At 40.7% G+C, this 10,530-nt stretch overlaps 1 long non-coding RNA gene across 2 annotated transcripts in view; it reads right to left on the bottom strand.

The window, feature by feature from the left end:
- Positions 1-8,728, bottom strand: part of LOC141730843 (uncharacterized) — a 28,752-nt gene extending 20,024 nt beyond the window's left edge. The window contains exons 1-2 of one of the 2 annotated variants that reach the window (XR_012582576.1): positions 8,364-8,728; positions 625-2,062 (exon numbers count right to left, since the gene is read on the bottom strand). This is a non-coding gene — a long non-coding RNA (uncharacterized LOC141730843). The remainder of the gene's footprint in view (positions 1-624; positions 2,063-8,363) is intronic. The other variant, XR_012582575.1, reaches the window with a different exon arrangement.
- Positions 8,729-10,530: the final 1,802 nt, after the last annotated feature.

Raw genomic sequence — 10,530 nt, 5'->3', positions numbered from 1 at the left:
AAAAATGTCCTGTGTTCTCTATTACAAAAATTGGTGAAGTCCCAGTGGAGTCTGTGGAATTGCATCAAATATGCCAGCAGAGAATTTGGCCCGTGAAAGGAAAAGAAGTCTCAATAATGTTATACTCTCAACATGAATATTTATTTTCCTTATTGCCAGTATCAAAAAATAATTTTCTCTCCAGAACTCAGACTGCAATTTTTACTATCAAGAATATAGTTTCTAAATAGAAAAAAAAAGAGTGAACTATGATAATTTACAATAACAATATTACTTGAGCCCTAATTTTCAAGTGAAAACATTACCAAACTAAATTTCAGATAGCGTTTTATTATGTGCAAACCACTGTTGATATAATAACTTCTATTTTAGGTTGCCAACAAAGAAAAGAACAATGTGACCCATTTAAAAACTGGCTCACACAAAAATATTAGCAAGCTATTTATTGATTCTATTTAATTTTGATAAGCACCTTTTCATAGAAACAATTCTTTGTTACAAAATCAACAGTAGCACATGATATATTTGACCATAACACATGTGCTTTGCAATGGTACTGAGAAATGGGCTTTCTATTTGTTGCCAATTGTTTGGAAAAGAAATAAGAAAAAGGAAAATTCTCACCTTTGAATTCTTCAGCAGATGAAGCCTGATTTTTGAAATCTCTGATTAAGAAGCAAATTACTCTCTCACAGCTGGAGTGCTGCAATGCCTGGATACAGCTAGAAAGAGCAATCCAAGAGACCTCTAGAGTGCACTGATGGACAATAATGCAAAAATAGGATTACAAAGTTAACAACAACAACAACAACAATAATAATAATAATAATTCTGATGCAGCTGACAGAAGGTGAAGAGAAGAGATGCTCTTCAGTATCTGATTTTCACAAAGAGAGATGAACTGGTTGAGAATCACAGAATCACTGGGTTGGAAGAGACCTTCAAGATGATTGAGTCCAACACATGCCCTAATACCTCAACTAAACCATGGCACCCAGTGCCACATCCAGTCTTTTTTTAAACACATCCAGGCATGGTGACTCCACCACCTCCCTGGGCAGACCATTCCAGAACTTTATCACCCTATCTGTAAAATCTTTTTCCTAGTATCCAACCTGTATTTCCCTTGACCCAGCTTAAGACTGTGTCCTCTGGTTCTGTCAGTTTCTGCCTGGAGAAAGAGACTGACCCCCACTTGACTACAACACCTTTCAGGGAGTTATAGAGAGTGACAAGGTCACCTCTGAGTCTCCTTTTCTCCAGGCTAAACACCCCCAGCTCCCTCAGTCATTCCTCACAGGGTTTGTGTTCCAAGCCCCTCACCAGCCTCGTTGCCTCCTCTGGATGTGCTCAAGCCTCTCAATGTCCTTCCCAAACTGAGGGCCCAGAGCTGGACACAGCACTCAAGGTGTGGCCTCACCAGTGCCGAGTACAGGGGCAGAATGACCTCCCTGCTCCTGCTGGGCACACTGTTCCTGATGCAGGCCAGGCTGCCCTTGGCCTTCTTGGCCCCCAGGGCACACTGCTGGCTCATGTTCAGCCAGCTCTTGACCAGCACCCCAGGTCCCTTTCTGTCTGGGCACTGTCCAGCCACACCGTCCCCAGCCTCTAATGTGCGGGGGGTTTTGTGCCAAAATGCAGGACTCAGCACCTGGACTTGTTAAACTTCATCTTATTGGACTCTGCCCATCCATCCAACCATTCCAAGTCCCTCTGCAGAGCCCTCCTACCCTTCCAACAGATCAACACACGCTCCCAGCTTAGTGTCATCTGCAGATTTACTGATGAAAGACTCAACACCCCCATCTATGTCATCAATAAAAATACTGAACAGAACTGGCCCCAGCACAGACCCCTGAGTGTGAATGCCAGGAGCAGATGGAACTCAGGATCCTGAGAGAAGACAGCAATTTAGCAACCCTGGACATCAGGAAAGCAAACAATGGGACCTGCCTGGAAGAATCCCATGTGACACCCTTTTGCAGAGGAGAGGAGGAGTTCTGGAGGGCTGACTGATTTTCAGGGATCAGCTCTTCCAGACTCAAGAGCTGTCAATCCTCACCTGCAGGAAATGAAACAGAGGTGAGAGGAGGCCTGCATGGATGAACAGTAAGCTTAAAGGTAAAAAAGAAACATTCAAGAGGTGGATGTTGTTAGGTGGTATGGGAGGAATATAGAGACACTGACTGAACATGCAGGGATCAGGTTAGTAAAGTCTAAGCCTACTTGGAGTTGAATCTAGCTAGAGATATGAAGGGCAAAAAGAGAGGTTTCTACAGGTACATCAGCCACAAAAGGCAGACTGGGAAAAACCAGTCTGCTAAACTGGCAGCTGCTAAACAGGGCAGGCCACCTGGTGACTGAGGACACAGGAATTACCAGTGTACTCAGTGCTCTTTTCTCATTGATCTCTGCTGTTAAAGCCAAACTTCATGAATCTCTGGGATCTCCCTGTTTCCTTAAAGATATGGAAACATCTGAAATAAGCAAGAATTGCCATTGCTGGAGAAGGACCAGATTAGGGGACCCTTACCCAGCTAGAATGAACACAAGTCAATCTGATGGTATGCAACCATGAGTGCTGAGGGAGCTAATGTCACTGCAAGACTTTTCTTGAATTGCCATCAGGGAAGGGTCTTGAGGGCTGGAAGAAAGCCAGTGTCATTTCTTTCTTCAAGAAGAAACTACAGATCAGTTGTATGTTGTGTATGTTTTTATCCTGAGTTTATCAAGGCAGCTGTAACATCCTTCCTGGTAAACCAGTGATGCACAGATTAGATAACAGGACTGAGCTGGACTGAAAACTGCCTGAACTGCTGGGCTGAAAGGCCTGATCAGCCACACAGAGGCGTACACTGGAGATTGATATTGGGGCCAAAAGTGTTTAACATCTTCATAAGATAGCTGGACAGTGGGACAGAGTGCTTCCTCAGCAAGTTTACACATGATAGAAAATTGGAATGAGTGGCTGCTATACCAAATGTTTGTGACTGGAGAAATATGCTGACAAAAACCTCTTGAAGGTCAAGAAAGGGAAATACCTAGTCAAAGGAATGCACAGAACTGCAGGTACCCATAAAAGCTGTGGGGTCAATGAGTTGAAAAGCAGCTATAATACAAAGGACCTTCTGGGCTTCATTAGGAAGAGATTTGCCAGCAGGTCAACGGAGGTGATCCTGCCCTCTACTCAGTACTGTCGAGTCCACACCTGGAGTTCTGGGTCCTGCTCTGGGCTGTCCAAGACAAGAGAGATGTGGAGCTACTGGAGAGAATCCAGTGCAGGGCCAAGAAAATGGTTAAGGAACTGGAGTGTCTCCCCTAGCAGGAAAGGCTGAGATAGTGAGATAACTGGGGTGATTGAGCCGTGAGATAAGGAAGCTCAGGGGGATCTCATCAGTGTGAATAAATACTTGGAGGAGGTGATTGAAAAGGATGGAGGCAGGATCTTTTCAGTGGTTCCTAATGACACGACAAGAGTCAATGAAGCAAATGAAACACAGGAATTTCCACTTAAACATAAAAAACCCAATTATTTCTGTGAGAGTGGTTAAACACTGGCACAGCTTTCCCAGAGAGGTGGTTGATTCTCCATCCTTGGAGATATTCAAAACCCAATATGACGTGACCTTGAAAATCTGCTTTAAGTTGACCCTGCTTTGAGCAGGGGGTTTGGCCTAGTTGGTTTCTAGAGATGCTTTCCAACCTCAGCCATTCTGTGAAATTATTGCTTATATAATAGACCAAAAAGTGTTAGCTCTGTAGGAAGCCCCATATCACAGTCACGCAGTCATGCTCTTCTGCTGCTAATACGTTCTGTTAGAAAGAGTTCACCTATAAACCTGCAGGGTGTAAGTGCAGGTAGGATCCTGACATCCAGGGAGACAGCAGGGACCTTTAGGCACCTGATCCTGGGGGAGATGGGAGATGCTTTGCTGCTCCTCACCAGCTGCATTCCCTAGGGGCTGGGCTTTCCCCTCCCCAGGTATGGATCACGGTCAGCATGACGACCTTGGCCTGTCAGCCTGCTGGAGCGAGCTGCTGGTGGGGAACAGCTGGCTCTGCTGGCACTGGGGCACCTGGGGAGCCCTTCTCTCAAGGAGAAGCTGCAGCTGATTTTTCCAGCCTACTTTCTAGACCTTTTGTGCTGATCTCACAAAGCACAAAGGGAATAGAGTAGGCCTGGGAATATGTGTGAAAAAATATCTCCCCCAGCCTTGCACATACTGAAGAGAAAGAAGGAGTATGTAACAGTATGACTTCTGTACCAGTTCCATAGAGATAAAACCACTTTGGAAAGCAGCTTTTTCATTGTTTAGGAAAAATAATTTTCTCCCCAGGTTTGAATTAGACAAAGTAATTTTATTTTCTCTCCAAGTTCCTTTTATTGATATGACTATTATCAACAATGAATTGTTTTGAACATCAAGAATAAGAAGAAAGATATACTTTTTTTTTCCACATCATCCTTTTGCCTTTAGTAAATTTTGGCCTAGACCACTTACTCTGTTTAGGATTAATACATTCATGAGTCTTATTTTCAGTAGCTATGAAGAAAAGACATTTTAAAGCAAATTGAGGTAGGTGATATCTTCTCAATGCATTTTTAATGTATGAGACATTGTAAGGACCAGAAAAGCATTCTGTGCTCTGCAATACAAATTGACAACTAAAAATAAATACAAGATAACAGAACATATGGGAAAGTGAAAGACACAGCCATGCTATTAGTGTCCAGTTAGCTAATTTTATTGGGATTTCCAACATATGCAAGATGAATATGATAACTGCTGAGGGTATGAAGATGTTGTGATATTAATAAGAATGTAATTCCATAAGAAATTGTCTTGTGATTTATATCTAATAATATTACTGAAATGAGGCTAATGAAGGCAATCAATCCTATATAATACATTTTGTGAATCTGATTCTCAAAGCATTTCTGATAGAAAGAGGATAGATTTGTCTTCTCCCAGGAATCCCTGCTGACATGAGAACTTCCACTGAAATCAATTGACAAGCAGACAGGGGAGTAAAGAAAACTCTGTGGATGCACTTCTGCTCTGCCTTGCTTCTGTAGTTCCTCTCTCATGGCAATGTCCTTAGAGTCATGTTTTCTGTAAGAAAACTGCTCCAGTGCATCTGGAGTGCAGTCTCGCACCTTACTGCTCTACTAATGAACTCTGCCTGCTATGAAAGTTGCCTTTGCTCTTGCTGTTTTGGGTACAGATCACACAGTCCTTGCTGTGCTACACCAGTCTCTCCAGACCTTTGGGTATCTATTAGCTGGTCTACACTGCACCCCACACTGCTTGGTTTTACTGATACTACACTAAGGGAAGGCAAGCTTCATTTTATTTACCCATTCTTTATGAACACTGCAGACTGCATGTTTCCCCACCCCAGCATCCCTGAAATCAGCTTCAGTTGGATTTAGCAGATCCCTGAAAACACAGATACTTATTTACCTCTTTGTCCCTTTCCTTGTCTGTTTCATTACCCATTTTCCTTGGAAAGGACAATGTGATTTATAATACATATCTTTATAGCATTTGGAAGAATGCCTGTTTCTTCAGAGAAATGTCATGGGATATATTTACAACCACAGAAATTTCAGAAAACTGGGACTACTTTGCTTTGCTTGAAGTACAGACTCATAGTTCTCCTTATAGGGGGATATCTACAATGAAATTACTAATCTTGTGAATAATTTTGTGGATGTTGAAGTATGACCTCTCTCCTGGGTAGACTGTGAAGAGAAGCTCCCACACACATTTATCTCCTCATGCCCAACTCCTTCCTCTTCAGGATTCTGGAAATGGGCATTCTAGCAGAGGTTTCTGTCTCTGTCACCATCCTAATTTAAGTCAATGGCAATAACCTTTTGATGTCAGTGAGGCAGGATAAAAGCTTGTGTAAACAGCCAGCACTCACATCTTTCGTCATCTCAAGAACCTTGCTGACATCTGACTTAACACCTTACATATCCACCTCACTCAAATACTTAAGTAAGCACAGATATGTGACAGCAAGGAAGTATAATGGTGAAGAAAAGGAAGTGAATATAAGTTTGGATTAAAGGTGTAATGCTATAGACAAGATCATACATATTTTTTTTTTCTGTGCAAGTTTTTTTCTGTATCTTAGTCCAAGCAGATGTTGAGGCAAGCAGCATGAAGCACAGGAGATTAGGGGCAAAAATGTATTTGAACCATCAGGTGCTTGGAAAAACTGCAGTCTTATCTGAGCTTGGTGAGAAGAACCTGAGACTGGAGAAACACCAAGGGAATGGCCACTGGTTTAAAAAGAAAAAATGTTGATTATATTTTGTTAGAAAAGGAAAGATTTAGTCCTCACTGTTTTTTTGTGTTTGAGGTTACTTATGAAAACCACTTAGCATAGAGCAGATTAGATCCTGGCACTGCTGTGCTGTCATCACTGTAAATTCATTAATGTTTCACTGAACTGTTCTAATGCCATTAGACTGGCCCATGTCACATGTGTTATGTCTATGAATGCTCTCTTTGTCTCTCTGTGTAGCAAGGAAGGTGAAAGGCACTGGAATTGAACTCATTCTTCAAGCCGAGAATCTTTGCAATCATAAATAAAGTCAGTCCCTTCAGCTTAACATTCATTGCCTCCTTTCTCATTTAAAAACAGATGTCAGCACAAGGAGAAGGCAGGTGCAGAGTGCCTCTTTCAGCTGCTTCTGAAGGAAAGCAGGAAGTGAAAAAGTCACAGGGAGCTGTGTTGTTTGGATCTTTAGAAAGCATTTATAGCTTCTAGATACATTCCTGCTAATGAGGGTGTGAGATGTCAGCTCTTTGGAAGTTAGAGCATGCACTGTTGCACTCTCATCAACTCTGATGGATGCAGTGTGTATGGGAATATAATTTAAACATGAGGATATGAGGAATGATTTATTAAGTTACCACAGAAAGTACTTAAGGAAAAAATGTCTAATACTAGAAAAAATGTCTGGTGTAGTTGAATGCTATATAATCTACAAAATTTGTTATAAACTGGAAAGTCCCAAATGGATATTCTCCTTACACTGCAGCACTGTCTGAAAATGCATATAAATACCCTAAATAGTAGCTGTAAAATATTACAATTTACAACTGCCAGGCTCCTAAACCTAATGAAGACTACAAACTGATTGTTGCCAATTGTACTACTGCTGTTAAAGCCAGCAGAAATATCTGAGAGCATGTTTGGGTGTGTGGTGAGAATCTGACTAGTGCCGTTTCCCCCCTTAGGCAATCCAACTTCCACACCAAATAGTGCCCTTTTTTAATGGGAGCAAGATCAGATATGATCCATGGTCTCTACAAGATGCCAGACTGAAGTGAGCAGAAAAGAACAAACAGCACTATAGCTCTCTTTCCTCTCTTTCCACATCTCTCAGGTTTGATGTGGGGGGAAATACGCTATTCTTTGTAAAGAGCTGGCACAATTTGCCCTCATTAGCAGAGCGTGCCCACTTTTTTGCCACTCTTGCTGTACCTCATTTGAAACACCACACTGCAGGGATTTTGCAGTGTCTGGAATTTGGACTATGAAAGGAGAAGTTTACAGGAAAAACGCCTGCAGCTTCCTGGGCTTGATGCACTGCATTGTCTGGCACGGATTTCACTTTCCCCGTGACACTGAAAAAGCATTGCCACAGAACAACTTGCTTTGATGCCCTGTGCTAGCAAACAAGTTCTGTGATAAACAAGCTCTTAATCCTGTATTTCCACACTTTTACTAAGCAAATTGCAACTTGACAAAGCTGTGTGTCAATGACTGTGCCAGAAGTTCAGCCCTGAACAGAGCTGGTAAAAGAGGGTAGGAGAGAAAGTGCTCACAGGAAGCACACAGAAGAATTGTACTTCAGAAGCTTTGTCAGTGCTTTGATTTAGTGCCATCAGTCCTACTGCAGCAGGCCTTCTACTAAGTGCTAGTGTAGACAGTCCAGGAAAACTCCCAAGAAGCAATAAATGATGCTTGTGACCTGAAAAGTATCTTCTGCCTCCCTGAATTCTAAGGAGGGATCTGCCAAAGCAAGAAACGTGCCGGGACTCACGAGGAGCCTGCCCTTTTATGTGATAAGGGCTCTGTGGAAAGAACTGTGGTGTAATCAAAGTACATAAGTAGCCAAATCTCAGCATCAGGTTTTCAGGAAAAAGCCCTGCTGGTCCCTTCCATATGATGCCAACCACACGTGTCACAGTGAACCGCTGCTGAAGAGCCATCTTCTGCATGAAGGGAATACCCAGCACTAAAATGTATGTTAGCACACCCAAGACAGTTTTTCAGTGCCAAAATTAGCAGTTTGGGAAGCAGCACAGGAATGTAAGCAGCAGAGGACCTTTTCTGCTTACCTGAAAGTCGTCTTGTTGCCCGAAATCTTCACAATATCCTGAAGTATTGCACAGTCTCCTGGTGCTACTCCTCTGTTCCTTTTCCAGATGAAGAGAGGCTGAGCTTATCTGCTTTGCTGATGCAGATACAACAAAGCACATTGTGCTACCAACTAACTCCCTTCCTGTGGAACAAACATTAGGAAGCAGCTGAAGAGATATTCAAGACTCCTGTGTCTCAATACAAACCAGAAAATGCCTGTCTTCAGATTCTTAAACAGGAGGGTGCAGGCTGTAATACAAAATCTAATCACTAGAATAAAAAAGTCTGATATCAAACTCTTCTTTTTAGTGAAGAAGTCTTCTCTGATGCTTTTCCCCCTGCCCTTTTTATACAAAACTGAAGTACACAGATGCATTGTAGGACATTGATAAAATATTAGAGCCACTGCATGGCTTTAAATTACTGTACAGAAATCTAGAGCATTTTTGGAAAATACTTCATATTCAGTGTGGGAAAGTATTCTTATTTTTAATGCTAGCTGTTTGAAGTTTTTCAGTGGCTTGGAAAGTTACCAGTTCCTTTTCATTTCTGAATACAAACATTTCTGTGTCTGTGCAAGGTCTCAGTTTTTTGAGGCTGTGGCTCTTTTTACCACACATCTAATATAAGCTAAGTATTGCATTATTTTCGATTATATTATCACCCTGGAAGAATACTAATTCAGGAAATCAGTGTTCAATGTTTCTACACAAAACATCTAAATTGGAACAAAATCAGCTGCTTTTTCCTAGTTAGCTACACGACACATGATTAATGATTGGTAAAATATAAATCTGAATGGAAATATCTCCTCTTCCAAGTTTCCAATTGATCAGTTTTGAATTGCCAGACTGAGGATGTGAGCTAAGAGCCTCTCTAGCAGAATTACAGTGACACACTGTCTGTCATTTACTGCCTGCTCTCCTTTTAAGTACTTGTTCCTTCATAATTATTATCTGCAGTTGGCCACTGGACTTTGAAACTGCAAACTGCTTTCCATATCTTTTGTTACCTGTTGTATATACACTGAAATCGCACGGTTTGTTATCTGTCACTAAGATTACAAGCAGCATGACTTAAAAGGAAAAAGGTAGAAAAATGTCAATGAAAATAGGGAGCTCTTTACTGACTATAAAATGTGACACATCTCTGTAACCAAAAATAGAGCAATAGTACTTGGAATCTGGTTCTGATTCAGTGGTGAATAGAAAAAAAAAGAGTAGAAGTAAGTAGAAAAAGACTAAACAGATGTTGATACGTAGTATAAATTTCAGGCTATAAAAATATATTGATGTACATTTCAAGAAAAATCAATAACTAGGTTTCACAAAGATTTGTGATTTTTTTAACTACATTAATTACAGAAGAAACTCTAAGTCATTACTGTCTGAGACTGCATTTTTTGATGGTGATAAAGAGATAAAATACTCATAAATATTTTAGGGGTTTTATTTTTGGGGAGGAGTTTGATCTGCTTACATCATGACTGGTTAAAGAATTTTTCACTTTATTAATAACTGGTATTGTGCAATAACATAAAATCTTATTTAAATATATGTACCCAGATAGGTATTTACCAGGCTCTCCCAGAACCTTGGAGTTTTACAAAAACTGGCTGAACAGATCCCCAGTCTGTTGTGTAAATTTTTAACAAATACAGGAAAATGTTGTAAGACATAAATAATCTTAGCATTATTTAAATATTAAAGGAAAAAAGAGAGAAATGAGGAAATTTGGGTAACTACTCTCTGGTTTGACAAAAGTAGCAGAAAAATTACAAAATATATGGGACTACAGTTATAAAAACTTGATGTAGAGAACTAGTGCTAGTGACAATAGTTTTACTAGAAGTGTGTCTTGTCAAAGAAATCAATAATGAGATTACAGATTTGTTGAGGCGTATGATTTAGTAATGTACAAGATACTGATTAAAAAGGAAGACTAGGGCTCATTCAAATGGATGGCATTTTAGGCCAACAAAACATAAAATGATAATGCAGTCTGTGTCCATAATCTGTAGTCTGGCTCCTGGATACCCAGACTCACAAAGAGAATTTAATGTTTATACTAAATCACAACAAACAAGAGAGCCAATATTTGATTCAACAGCAAAAAAAGACTACGCGAATCCTAAATGTGCAGATA

The sequence above is a fragment of the Zonotrichia albicollis genome, chromosome 1 (assembly GCF_047830755.1).
Source record: "Zonotrichia albicollis isolate bZonAlb1 chromosome 1, bZonAlb1.hap1, whole genome shotgun sequence".
In the NCBI taxonomy this organism is placed as follows: Eukaryota; Metazoa; Chordata; class Aves; order Passeriformes; family Passerellidae; genus Zonotrichia; species Zonotrichia albicollis.
The sequence above is the reverse complement of the archived record's forward strand: the minus strand, read 5'-3'. Positions and strand labels throughout refer to the sequence as shown.